At 35.9% G+C, this 15153-nt stretch overlaps 2 non-coding genes across 2 annotated transcripts; one reads left to right on the top strand and one right to left on the bottom strand.

The window, feature by feature from the left end:
• Window positions 1-11094: 11094 nt before the first annotated feature.
• TRNAS-GCU (transfer RNA serine (anticodon GCU)) lies at window positions 11095-11182 on the bottom strand. The gene has a single exon. It is a non-coding gene; the product is annotated as a tRNA-Ser (tRNA).
• Window positions 11183-11935: 753 nt separating this feature from the next.
• On the top strand, window positions 11936-12006 carry TRNAC-GCA (transfer RNA cysteine (anticodon GCA)). The gene has a single exon. It is a non-coding gene; the product is annotated as a tRNA-Cys (tRNA).
• The last annotated feature ends 3147 nt before the right edge of the window (window positions 12007-15153 follow it).

Genomic DNA, 15153 nt, shown 5'->3' with positions numbered 1-15153 from the left:
CTGTCCGAATAGTCTTCGTATAACAATTAGCAAGCATATGTCTGATTTGAAATCGTATTGCAGCCCCAAGATCTGACAAAACATCAGAAAAATCATGATCAAGGGTGAATATGGATGTGTAGGACGGGTCACCACCCTCGCATCACCCGGACATATATGGCAACCGCCAAAAATGCAGTAGCACTGAATCCACCTTAATTTGCACACTTTGTCATGACATGTCTCATCGTATTATACTGTGGTAACGGGTTGGCATTCCCGTGCCAAGAATTCATCAAAGCGGCCCATGAAGACTTTCATTGAATTCAGCTTGTTGAACTTCATGAATGTCATTTGGTATTATGTTGTTTTCAAGCATTAGATCAGAGTATTTAATAGTTGACCTGCATGAGCATGAGCCAGGATATTATGATCACACATTTTTTCTATGCATGTTTTTAAAGGGATCTATAAGATTAACAGTTGACCAGCATTTAGCATAAAACACTAATAAAGCGGTTGCTAATGCACTAAGAGTGATTCTTTGCATCTACTTGCTTGGTTAAACAAACGTCGAGCGGTATCCACATTCCACATTTTGCATACATATCAACAAGAGCGGTGAGCAAAATTAGATTCTCTTTTAGCTCATTTGCTTCTGATTCTCCCACATGCTGTTAAAACAGTAACTAAAGTAACCTCGTCAAACTTAGCATCTACTTCCAACGTGTAATAGAACTAATCAACAACCTCTTTACAGTGTGTGTGTTTTGTATAACCGGAAAATACCACTTTCCATGTAAAAACATCTTTTTCAAACATTTCATTGAACACCTTGCGCGCAACCCACCGTTTGCATAAATGTTAAGTTTATTTATGAGTGTTTATTACATCTCTTGTTTGAATATTTAAGATAGTTATTAACGTCCTATCATCATTCGTTGGTTAATTTACCATTATCATTTTCATTCTAATCTCTCTCTATATAAATAGATATGATTTTCAATTATTTAATAAACTGAAAATAGTATTCACTGATATACTTTTTCAATTAATTTATAAATTCTTTCAATATATTTACCCAAAAAATATTTGAAAACTTTTTGTTACTCTTCTTCTAGTTCTTAAACATGTAATTTTTCAGGTTTAGTAACAAATATTGACTATATCAAGTACACAACAGGTATACGGGTAACAAGTAACGTGGTACATGCCCGGTATAAGAAAAATTTTATATCAGGGTACGGGATTGAGATTTCCAATACTTGTCATGTTCTCATCACTATTCCCAAGATATCATCAAACAATAGGTAGTGTACATACTAAAACTTTACGAGCGGTGATAAACAGAATGATGTACGCTCACTTGATCTTGAAACATGGGAAAATGTAAACACGTACAATAAAGGTTCCATCACAGGTGATGTTATATTTGAGCTTGATACCATCACTAATCAAATCAATACATTTGGTAATTCTTTTATGAAACTATATATTGACCATCTGCATGTTTACGTACTCAATCAATTTCTTTAGCTTCTTGCGTTGTGCAATGGCACCACCAATCTATTAATTAATCACCCATAATAACAATGACAAACAAAGTATTTAGTAGTAAAATGCATAGTCACATGGATCGCGGTTCGCTACGGTACGGGATCGCAATTCGCTAGGTCACTAAAATCCGGTACGATGGGCTAGGCTCATTTCTTGTACGATGTACCATATTATTTGGTACGATGTACCAATTAAACTATGTGTTATTCTTGTACATGAAATTTCATAATAACTTCAAGACTTAATTCAAAACAATAACTTCACCCTTCGTTTTTCCCTTTCCCTTTATCGTTCTCTTCATCCTTCTCTAGATTCTCCCATGCCATCTCTTCTAGCCTTGAGCTTTCCAAGTTTGATGATTCGGGATTTATATCCCACTTCTTGTGTGGTCCTTTATTTGTTTCAGAAAACCTTGAAATCATACTAATATTAGAATGAGCATAAACAAGTTTGTCCGTCGTTTTACAATTAAGCCGATTCCTCTTCACACTATGAATGTAGGAATATGTACTCCAATTTCTTTCCACGGAAGAATTACTTATAGGCTGCGACAAGACCTTTTTTGCCACTTCATCTAATTCTGGTGTTTCCGCACCATAAGTAGACCACCAATCAATTGCTTCCATTGTAACCGCATCCAATTGAGCCGCGGGTAAAGAATAAAGACCCTTCTTCATGTGAAACGTAGCAAACTGTTCTCGTAACAACTTCTGCTCAGCTTCATTTTCAGCAATGCGAGTAAAAGCTGCCAAGACACCTTCTACAACTTCTTTATCATTGTTGGGTGCGGTTATTTTTTCGCCACCCGGTGCTACCGTTTCAAGAAAACGTGTGTCATAAAATCGAGGACTTAAAGCAAATCCCAAACAATGTAAAGATATTGACATTTTCTCTCACCTTTTCAAGAGAATTTGTTTCACTTAAGGGAAATACAACTCATATATACTTTCCTTCATGGCGTCTTTGATTTCTCCCAACATACTATCCATCTTCTCATATATTTCACCCATTTTTAGGCCTTCACCATCACAAAATTTAACTACTAGGTAAATAGGCTTTGTGATTATTAGAATGTCTTCAACATCATTCCAGAAATGATCATCTCTAATAATGTTAACAACAGCCTGGGCAGCATCTCAAGATTGATCATCGCCTTGTTTTGCTCAATCTCTCTTGGAATTTAGAGAATTGTTGTATTAAGAGCTTCTCTACAGAGGATTAACCTCTTCAACAAAATGTAGTGAGAGGCAAATCGGGTTTTGGCAACCTGTAATAGCTCCAACTTTGAATTTTCTCTAAACATGGACAAAGCTTGTCCATGGTTCATAAAATACTTGACAATCGTTTTTCCTCTATTATAGGTGTCTTCTAGCTAAAAAACTCTTTTGCAAAATCTTTTAAAATTAAATTCAATGTATGCACACAACATGGAGACCTAAAAAATATGCTTGTATATCTTTTCGATCTCCTTTCCAGCGGCTTTACAATTGGCTGCATTATCTGTCACAACGCTTAGAACATTGCTTGAGCCGACATATTCAATTGCTTGGATAAGAAATTTGGCTAATCCGTTTTCTCCACCCCGGAAAATTCTTCGGCATACATAAACATAGAACTGCGATTGTTTACAGCAAGAACATTTATCAACGGGTTGTGTTTAACATTTGTCCATCCATTAGACACAATAGAAAGACGATGTGAGTACCATGTGTATTTAAATGGAATGAACTCATTCTCTACATCTCTAACACATTCATCTAGTAAGATCGTTCTCGCTTTCTCACTAGATGGCGCTTTATAATCACTAGGCCTCCTCATTATGGCGGTTACCATTTCTTGAAACTGCAGGTTGCGCAAAACATTAAATGGGATTCCGTTTTCACATAAGGCCCTCTCAATTTTTAAATCGACTGCACTTCTCTCCATTATAGAAAAAGCTTTGTCGATTGGCTTCTTAGAGCTTAAATTCTGTTTTTTTGTTCATTACAGAGGTCTTTAACGATTTAGAAGCACCAATCTTTTTGGCCTCTTTCACCGGATTTTGCAAACATTGGTAAGCTTCTCGGTCTTTGAGCATAGCAGGACACCTTTGAATTTAAGCTTTTTTTCCCACGGGAGGTCCAAAGAAATGAGTGTGCATTCGAGTGTAAGAACTTGTATACTTTTTAAGACAGTGTTTACAACGCCACACTTTAGCACCTCCTGGGTTTTTACTACCGCTAGCGCTTAATAATTCCACTTCATTATACAAAGGCTTATCATCAAACGTGGTATCTTTTAACTTTTGTTTGCCTAGAAAAATAAAACAAAAAAATATGAAAAAATAATATAAAGACACTAAACAAAATCAACAAAGTTGCATGAGACATGGTCTGCCTGGACCAGAATTTATAGAATATAGAATTGTAGATTATTCATTATAGGCACTAAAAAAATAATCTATTTTCTACTCTTTTGGATCACAGGACTAGTCACCAGAATGGCGGATTATAGATCAAATCTCAATTCTCAAAGCATAGTCAATTTTTTTTTATTTTCTATCAAATCCTGGTGGTCAACAGAAAAATATAAAGGCATAAAGTGATAAAGGCACTAAAAAAATATTCACAGTACCTTCATTATTGTTGTCTTTCTCATCACCAAGATCAACAAAGTTTTCTTGGTTTGGCTCTTCTGATTGCTTTCCAATTTCACCTTCTTCTTCATAATCAACAGTGGGGTTTTTCTTTCCAAACACCATGATTGATTTGTGTATAAAATTGATTTAATAAAAAATAGAAAATAGGATTTTTGATTTGTGGAGAATGGTGAATCGTTCAAAACATAATATACGCAGGCTGCAGGCTTACGCATGACTGTTGGAATTTTTGGAAACCCTTTTGACTTCCCAAAATCAATTTCTGTAACTTTTCAAATTCAATTCGCAGTTTTTGGGTAACTGGGTTCTCGATTTAGGGTTACCGGGTTCGCGATCCAAAACAAAACCGGTACCGTTCAGACGTAGCTCCGGAACGCGCGATCCGGAACGGAAATCGTGGCAAGTTCCACGATCCATGTGACTATGGTAAAATGTAAGAGAATCCACAACAAGCTTCAGTTTTCTAGGTTTAGATTTATAGCAAAGGAATAGACTTAGGGCGACAAACTTCCTTCATTGTGGTTTGTGAATACAAACCTACAACACACGTGCAATGTGGCAAGTTTGTGGGGCCAAAAACTTGGAATATGATGTAGCGCCTATATGACAGTTTGAGTTGTGCTCTAACCCCCAGATCATGATAATTAAATATGCTCACCGATAAACTATGTAAATGAGCATAAAAAGATGTAGCTAAAAGTCATCATACCTTCAGAAGGGGGAAATTAAGAAACCTAACTAATCATAATAACGCAATTCATACCATAAATTGAATTTAATCACGATAACGCAATTCATACCATAAACTAAACTAACACACCATGTGGCCACTTGAGGATGAATATGAACTTTCTATAGGATTTTGCGGAAGAATTATGGAGTCAAATTATTCGATCAAAATTAAGGAAAGAAACGATTAGACTCTCTTTCAATAGGTTAAAAACATGTTTCTATGTCATTTACTAGAAATGAAAACATTAAAAGTTAATTGTAATCGTGTTTACAGATATGTTAAAGAGTCGCACTGATCAACAATTGAGGAACCAGAACAAATAGAATGACATAAATACATGTAAGCCTGAATATATTTGTTGAACCAATTTTAATCATGACCCAACTACTGAGCCTATGCAAGTGGGCCTGCAATCTAGCTCCACTAATGAAATTACATGTTTGCAGTTTTTTTAATTTTATAAAATCAAACAATTCTATTCAAGTTAATTACTTATAAATCATAAAATATTTTGGAAGTTTAAGAAATGTTCACAAATTGTCTTTTTTGTTTTATGCTAATTAATAAATTTGCAAATGTCGAAATAATTAAACTGCAAAATCAAAAGTAATTGTGAATACTACTGGGTGGGTTGAAGGTATGTTTATTTTAATAAGCTGACAAACGGGTCGGATCAAGCGGGCTCGGATTCTGAAAAGGGTTATTTCAGTTTGGGTAAGGACGGATTTGGGCCAAAATGGGCCAATTCAGAAAGGGTTATTTCGGTTTGGGTGGGTTGGGTAAAATCTTTTTTTGGTCAATTATTCCACATATTAGCTTTGCGTCCAAGTTTTAACTCTCTGGCTTTCGGCACCGTTTCGCTCCCGACATCGACCTATGCGTCTGGTGCAGAGTGGCGCACCCGACGCAAATTACTCATCTGGCTCCGGGTTACGAAAGGAATAAACCATTTTCACATGTTTGAAAAAACCATTATGTTAAGTTTTGGAAAATAACACAACCCATTCTGATCCACTTGAAAAATAACACTAACCCATTCTGATTATAACAACTCGGACTTGTCAAATTAAATATTTTTATTAAATACCCGACCTATTTCGATGCTCGGGAAATTTTATCGCTTTTATCGAGTTAATTAATTATTATATTATATTATTGTTTAATTATTTATAAATATACTTTCAAATTATGGCAATTTTAACCCCAAACTAAAACATTTACCTTATTATGTTGTCACCCTCAAACTGTAGGGACTAAAGTGCAAAATCCACATTTATAACCCATATAATCTGTTTAACCCAAGATCAGACCCAAATCCATACCCGTTTTACGAACCCGATTACCCATTTGATAGTTTGGGCCTCAATTTTTGTCACTAACTTGGAATTTGAATCTCAATCTTCGTGAAACATACTACTTACGACCTACCGACACCTACAATTAGAAATACCAGATCAAATTTGTTAGTGTACGGTTTTGTCATCTCAAGTCTTTGTAACTTATTATTATTTTAATGTTAAAGGGCAATTATGTAATTATGACCCATTCGCTATGTAAGGCTCATTCGTTAAGGATGTTTAACGAATGAGCCCATTCATTGTTAATTATAGTTCATTCGTTAAGGATGTTTAACGAATGAACCTTAATCGTTATAGATAGATGTTCACTCGTTAAGGATGTTAAACGAATATACCTTAGTCGCTAAGTATTAGACCCATTCGTCATGGAATGTTGACGAATGGGGTATAGCGAATGAGTCATTCACTATACCATAGAATAACATATGTAAAGGAAGATGAATGAAGGCCATTTGTTACATGATGTGTAACGAATGACATCTCGTCTTCTATATAAGGTTGTTCATATTAATGTAAGTATTCTTAAAGTAATTTTTGGTATACTGTTACTTTGCCAATTTGTCCTCTCAACACTTCAGTTAACATTATCGATCTATACTAATTACAAAACATATATCAAATAACTAGATCCCCGGTTCAATCAATATGACGTATTCTATTGATTGATGCTCTAATCTGTGTTCAACAAGTGGTATCCGAGCAAACCGGAGTTAGATTACGTTTTAGTTAAGGCAATTGATCGAATTAAAAGGTTTATTGATAGTATAATTGCTTAATTAAGTTCCGAATATTTATTTTTCGATTTTCATTCAATTAATATAATGGAATGATAATTGGAGGTTGATTTGATTGTGATTGAGGTCGGATTTGATAGTGTAAGGTGTATGAGTTTTGATTTGGATTATTAATTAAGTTTGAGATGGATTTGTATTGATTTTGAGTATCGTACGGAACAGAGGGTTCTGTTCTTTGATTTATTAGATTTTGGATATAGATTGGAACGATTAGAGATTTGCGCAATGGTTTGGGTGTGTTCGCGGGATTGATACGGTTTAGTTGAGCATTTGATTGTGTAATTTGGTGCAAAATTGATCGAGTTATCCATAAGTTTAATTTGTGTGGATTGAACAATTAGATCTGGAAAATTTCCATATTCTGTAAATATCTTTGAAGATTTGAAGATTCAAAGACATTCATTATGTCTTAAATCTTTTATTCGTTATCATATTGATAGCCATTTGCTATCGAATCTTAACTAATTCGTGACACGTGTTAAGTTTGTTACAACATATTAACAAACTCATTCGTCACTGTAGTTAATTCGGTATTAGAAATTTGTCATTCGTTCTCAACCATTCGTTAACCACTCGTTACTCATTCGTCACTGATTCGTAATCCATTCGTTCACTCGTTCGTTATCCATACGCTACTTCATGCATTCACTCATTCGTCAACCATCCGCTACTTCATTCGTCACCTCATTCATTAACTAATTGTTCAGTCATTCGTTAACTAATTCGTGTTTAGTCATTCGTTACTGTTCATCATTCATTATCAGTGTCATTCGCATTCTAATTCGTTACTGAATTTTTATTTTAAACCCTTAAATTTGATTTTGTTAAGATTTAAACTTTTATTTACTTAAAATGGCTGGTTATTATGCACTGGCTTCTCAGAACGTATTAATGAAGCAAATGTTACATCTTGATGCTGGAATTGGATCTCATTCAAATTGACCTCGTTTGATGAAATTTAGTGATTTTGCTAAATGGGAACCACGTTTCAGAGAACATCTCGGGTCGGTATATCCTGATTGTTCACGTTGTCTTGATGATGTACAATGTGCCTATGCTTGGAAGTGAAACTACGGGTTTTACTCCAAAAGCATTTTCTCAATACTCGCAAGAAGAAAAGAAAGCTATCGAGTTTGAAACTAAATCATATCCTACTTTGACTATGGCATTACCCGACAATATTTTTCATCAAGTGGGAAGTATTAAGATATGTGCATCATTGTTTCAACATATCAAGATGAGAAGTATGGGAAATACTGAAGAAAGCAAGAAAGTGATGTTGAAGTTTCAATTTTGAAACTTTAATTTATTGAAAGGAGAGAGTGTGGAAGAGATGCTTACAAGATTCAATCATCTTATTGCTGAGATGAATAAGTTAAAAATGGAACCTAGTGAGTCTGATAAGATTGATACTGTGAAGAATGCTCTACCTGGTTCATATTCAACATTTCTCATGGTGCTTAAAGAAAACAATTACTTCAAGAATGAAGATCTAACAACAAGGGATTTCATGCAAAAGATTGAAGATAGAGAGTATGACTTGAAATGTCAAAAGTCATCAAAAGAAACTCAAGATCCGACATTGTATGGAGGTTGTTTGCCTTTGAGTAGTTCTGCAGCTCCAATCACGCATTTCTCACTCAAACTTCACAAGAGAAATCATCTTCTTATAGTGATCCTAATATATGCTTCATGACTTCTGGGGGTAATGATAATTATGGGGGATTAACTACTTCTAATAGCTTCATTGCACCATCGAATGTCAACATGAAGGAAGCTGAACAGAATTTTGCTTTTCTTTGTGCTTTCATGACATCTTATGAAAATTTGGTGGGTTGCAAGATTGCTACAAGTGAGCTGACTGATGAAGACTATGACCAAATCGATCTAGATGATTTGGAGCTAATAGATCTCAAATGGAATATGGCCATGATTGTTAGAAAGGTGAAGAAGTTTATGCAACGAACTGGTAAAGACTTACAATCTCTGAACAAACGGGTTGGTTTTGACAAACTGAATCTCAAATGTTACAATTGTCAAGAGTTTGGTCATTGTGCCAAAGAATGTGATAAGCCGAATAAGGAGTATATTGGACCTCGAAATCAAGACAGAGATTCTGGAAAGAAGGTTAATGATTCTCCTGAAAAGTCTTCTGGAGGTAGCACTTCTAAAGCTTCAGGATCACAAGCTCTTCTCTCTGCTAAAATCAATACGAGTAATTTAAAACCTAAATTTGTTCATACGGAACCAATTTGCAAGAATGTAAACACAAATGTTGTTCAAGATGCATATTTGAGATGAAAGTCGAAAAGGCCTGTGACTTATTTACAACAGCTAAACCGCATTTGGATTCTATCAACGTTAACTATTCAAGTGAAATTAAAGAGGTGCTCAAGACTGAGGCCTGGGCTGCCTTTTTGAACTAATCATTTTACTTCTGTGTGCAGAGCAAATCCAAGACTATATTTGGTGAAAACAAGATTATGGATAGTGGATTCTCTTGTCATATTACCGGCAATATTAACCCCTTATCAAATGTCAAGAATATTAAAGGAGGGTATGTAGCTTTTGCGGGTAATTCGGGTGGAATGGTTACAATAGAAGGAGATGTTTCAAATGGTTGTATCACATTTGAGAAAGTTAATTATTGTGATAAAGTAGATTACAATTTGTTGAACGTGTCTCAAATTTGTGATAAGAAGTATACTACTGTATTTAATGACAAGGAGTGCATAATACTTAAACCAGGATATGTCATTCCAGAAGACATGGTTGTTATGCGATCTCCTCAATCAAATGATATTTATGTTTTAAACATGACTTCTAAGGTAACCACTTTTGTTCAAACGTGTTTTGTCTCAAAAGCAACTGAGAAAGACTTGATTATGTGGCACAGCGTATGGGTCACATTCATGTCAGAAAGATGAACTATCTTATGGCTAATGATTTGGTTGATGAGGTTTCCTTGAAACACTACAAACTGACCGATCAATGTGTTGCATGCAAAAAGGGCAAATAGAAAAGAAGTCTCACCCTTCTAAGTTAATTAATTCCATTGATACTACTTTGGAACGACTTCATATGGACTTGTTTGGGCCTGTGAATCGTGCGAGTATTGCTGGAGATTGGTATTATCTATGTAACATATCGAAATTTCTATAAATAATATTTAATATATTATTTACTTCGGAAGAATAAATTGTTATAGTAGACGGATATTAATATAATTCCTGTTTCCAGTATCGGCTAATAAAATAAATTATTAAGAGTTGGGCTTGTGTTGGGTTAAATAGATATGGGTTATGGACTTGGATTAAAAAAGGAAGGAAGAAAAGACAATGGGCTTAAGCCCATGACCCATGATATAAATACCTTAATTATCCATTAAATCCATTCATTTCACCCATTCAATTAACCACCCAAAACACACACTTAATCTCTCTCTATTATTCTCTCATTCTCTAGCCGAAACCAAGAAGAAGAATCGATTCCTGACCCGAGGTAATGATAGTATGATATTGTATGGATCCAAACCCGCTAGATATAGTCGCGAAACGACGAGCCGACACCCTTAAACCGATAAAGTCACGAGATCCGGGTGGAATCAGGTATAAACGATCAAAAGATGAGCTTAGGGGTCACCCTAACTCAGATCTGGATCGAACGAGATGAAAACAGTGAAAAACGGTGGAAAATAACTGAGATCTCGCTTTTTCGGCGTTGACGGCGCCGGAGACATGGGTACATGGTTAACGAATGTCAGAGAATGTTTTTGACATTCTCTGACCTAACCCTAGTTCGTTAGCGGATACATAACGAATTAATAAGCAATTCGTTATGCCCATTTGTTAAGAAGAGATAACGAATTAGTAGCAGTTCGTTAAGCCATTCGTTTAGGTGATTCGTTAACAGGACGTAATCCTGGACGTGAAGAATAAATTGTTTTTCTTGCTTTATTTTACAATTTTCTTCATATTTTTATTTTCTTTTAGCTATTCCACACACTTAACTAGAAAAAAAATAGAAAGTCATCAACGGAAAGAGAGGGATTCGAACCCTCGGTACGAATAACTCGTACAACGGATTAGCAATCCGCCGCTTTCGTCCACTCAGCCATCTCTCCCAATTGAAAAAGATAATTACTATGTTACATTACACATCAAGTAAGGATTAAATTAAGTATTTCTTTCACATTCTTTATCGTTATTATAGAATTAGCAATTCCATTTAGATGCTCGAAAGATCAAAATAGAAAGATAAAAAAAGAAGACCTTCTTGCTTTTATTTTATTCGAAGTGCCTTTTTGGCCTGGCCCGGTCAATACCCAGCCGGGCCTTTTTTTGTTACAAAAAATTCCCTTCATTTTTTTATTTATAGGCAACATACTCTAAATAGCCAATTTAGTACCCGTGTAACAATTTCCGTTCTGGGGTTTACATATACTTATCATTTTTGTTATAATGGAAATTGAGAAGGATTTTTGATTCAAAAGAATAAATCAAGAAAAGGATATATCAAGTATGTATCAATTTGTATTTTCTTATGTCGTTTGGCAAACCAAATTTTAGATTCAAATCCAAGAATCATTGACGAATTCTCAGTCAACGAATATCCCGTTTGTCATAAATTTTGGTTTTTTTGAGTGAAAATATACATTTGATTTTTCAATAGAAAAGTGAGGGGAAGCTTTTTGGCATTGTGTGTTTTGAGATACTATACAATCAATCGAAGGGACAATCAAAAGGGGAAAAGGGTTTTTTTCTAATTTTGATAAGTTTAGTTAGAAAAAGGATTCAAAAGGGGATGCAAGTACAATAAACTAAAATTGAGTAATCCAACAAAAAAGGTAAAAATTTCTCCTATTGTGTATCGTTTTGGCGGCATGGCCGAGTGGTAAGGCGGGGGACTGCAAATCCTTTTTCCCCAGTTCAAATCCGGGTGCCGCCTCATCAGGAAACGAATCGGAATCTCTTATTACAGAGAACTGGCGAATGAACCCCCAGTTCGTTATAAAAGCTAGTTTGTTATAAAGGCCAGTTCGTTATAAAGACCAGGTCTCTGTAAAGGTCCATTCGTTAAAGGACTGGATGACGAACTAAAGTTTAAAAGAATGACAGAAAGGTCCCTGGACTCAGAAAAGAATGGGTTAATTACAAAGAAAGCTCGACCACAGCCAGGGGCTCTGCCCCTTGGACCCTGCTAGGGGCTTCCGCCCCTAGAACCCCGCTGCCAGGTGCGTTGCCCCCGGACCCCCGTTCGTTGAGGGTTATAATTAAACTTGAAACACGATAAGGGTAGTGATAGCTAATTGATACGTATAATTGATATACAGTTAGTCGCCCACAACTGAAGAAAGGAATAACCATTAACGGTGAACGTAACCGCATTCAGGTGAGTTTCTAGCCCCACTTCCTTGTTATGTTTTCGGGGCTGTGTGCATACTCGATGTGAAGTGTGAATACACTTACCTTAAGTGGTAAGTGTATGCTATAATGTTTGATATATATATATATATATATATAGATGTTATGAATGGATGTCTGTCGATGCATGAACGATCTTCGGATATTGCACGTGTAGACAGGGAAAGTAATGTTTGTCGGTGCGTGAACGATCTTCGGATATTGCATGTATCGCCAAAGAAAATGATTACCAGGTAATAAGCAGTGTGTATGAATGTTATGTCGTGACTTGTTTATTATAAGAAGTGTGTTGTAGGCACGTCGAGTTAGAGTGTGGTAGAAGTGGTAACAAGTTGGTAAGGGTGTAAGTGGCATGACAATAGTACGTGGTAGGGTAAGGCTATACGTGTCTTCGTTATTAAGTGGCACGACGATAGTACGTGGGGGGGGGGAGCCTCTACGTGCATTCGTTAAATAAGTGGCAATACATAAGTACGTGGGAGGGCAAGCCTCAATGTGCTTCCGTAATTAAGTGGCTAAGATGTAGGGGCAGTAAAGAGGTTAGCGATGAGGTGAGCAGGTTAGATGAACGACTATGTGTCCTCGGACACATATGTATATATAAATGCATGAAATGGTTGTATGGTAAGTTGCCTGATTAACAAGAACTCACTCAGCGTAGCTGACTTTTAGTATGCACGCAGGTAAATATGTATAAGAAGCTTGCATGAGGATGGCACATGGCAAGGTTTGAACGACTGGCATCTGAAGATGGAAGAAATGATATTTTAAATGTGATGTATTATGATATGTTTTAAAGACAAGTTTGTATGTTCTGTAACGAATGATTGAAGTTAACATTTCCGCGAAAAGTTTTAATTAACTATGATTGTAAAACTGTGTTCATGAGTAAATCCGACATGAAATGTAGGGCACCTATAACGGGGCCTTACAATCTAGTTGTCACTGATGGCTATTCAAGGTATTCATGGGTGTTATTTATGAGTTTGAAAGATCAGACACCTATTCTTGTTCAAAATATAATCACAAAGATTGAATCACTCTATAAACATAAAGTGAGACGTATTCAGAGTGATAATGGTACAGAGTTTAAAAACAATGTATTGGATTTCTTTTGCATTCAGAAAGGAATTATCAAGAATACAGTGCTCCATATGTACCTCAACAAAATGATGTTGCTGAAAGAAAAAACCAAACACTGATTGAAGCTGCATGAACAATGCTGGCATATTCTAAGCTTCATGTTCAATTCGGAATGAGGCTGTGAATACTGCTTGTTCTAACTGTGAAGAAGCTGCAAAAGACAAGTTATGATCTTTTGAACAAACGAAAGCCTAATTTAAAGTATTTGGAGCCATTCGGGTGTCCTTATACTATGTTGAAGAAAGATGCGGGTAAATTCGAAGAAAAAGCAGTTGAAGGTTATTTCTTGGGTTATGCATCACCTAAGAAACGAGTATTCAATTTACTTCAGGTTGTGTTGAAGAGTGGTACCATGTCGATTGTCAACGACCACACCTCCCACTGGCAAAGTGCCTGTTGGATGTTTGACTATGAAAGTTTATTTAATTCATTTACTCCAATAGTTGAACAACCTGATGAAGATTTGGTACGTGCTTATCTAGAAGATCGATTCTTACCTCCATGACATGTTGTTTCTAATTATAATTATGTTCCACAAGATGATCTTCCTAATACATCTGATTTTATCTCTATCTCATCAGATGATGGTCATTTTGTTGATTCTTCTTCAGCTCTATTTCCTGAAAGTCATGAGATTGGTGAATCGTCTCATGATGCTGAAGAGAATCAGACTAACTTAGCTGATAATGTTGTTGTGCCTAAGATTTTGACCCTTCGGATTCATACTTATCATCCTCAGGACAACATCATTGGTGATCTTGATGCTAGTGTACAAACACGTCATCAGATTGCTACTTCGAGTGATGATAATGTATTGTGTGCGTACGCAGATATGCACTCATCGGGAATCATGAATCTTTTAAAATACACTTGCTTTTTTTTATCACAAATGGAACCAACGAGTGTTCGTATGGAGCTTGAAGATTCCTCATGGGTAAAAGAAATGCAAGAAGAGTAGCAACAGTTTAATCGAGTGGGTGTTTGGGATCTCATTGACAAGCCTATTAGAGTTAAAAAGCCAATTCCAACAAAATGGGTAGTTAAGTGCAAGAAAGATGATCATGGGGTCATAGTCGGAAATAAAGCACATTTGGTTGTGCAATGTTTTCATCTGCAAGAAGGCATAGATTACACGAAAGTATATGCTCCAGTGGCTCGATTGGAAGCTATACAAATATTTTTGGCCTATGTAGCTTTCAAAAGTATTAAAGTTTGTCAAATGGATGTCAAGAGTGCGCTTCTCAATGGGGAACTTCATGAAGAAGTATTTGTGTTATAGCCTCCTGGTTTTGATGATCCAGATTATCCAGACCGTGTTTACCGATTGAACAAGGCTCTTTATGGTCTACACCAAGCCCCGAGAGCTTGGTACAGCACACTTTCTGACCATCTTACCGATAATGGCTTCAAATGAGGAACTGTGGATCGTACTCTCTTTTACAAGAATGTTGGTGATGATTTGCTCCTTGTCCAAATATATGTCGATGACATCATATTTGGTTCTAAAAACGACAAACTGGGTAAGGAG

The sequence above is a fragment of the Bidens hawaiensis genome, unplaced genomic scaffold (genome assembly GCF_021521415.1).
Source record: "Bidens hawaiensis isolate Kalapana, Puna unplaced genomic scaffold, B.hawaiensis_p1.1 tig00031190_1, whole genome shotgun sequence".
Taxonomy (NCBI): domain Eukaryota; kingdom Viridiplantae; phylum Streptophyta; class Magnoliopsida; order Asterales; family Asteraceae; genus Bidens; species Bidens hawaiensis.
Note: the sequence above shows the minus strand (reverse complement) of the source record. Positions and strands in the feature narration are given on the sequence as shown.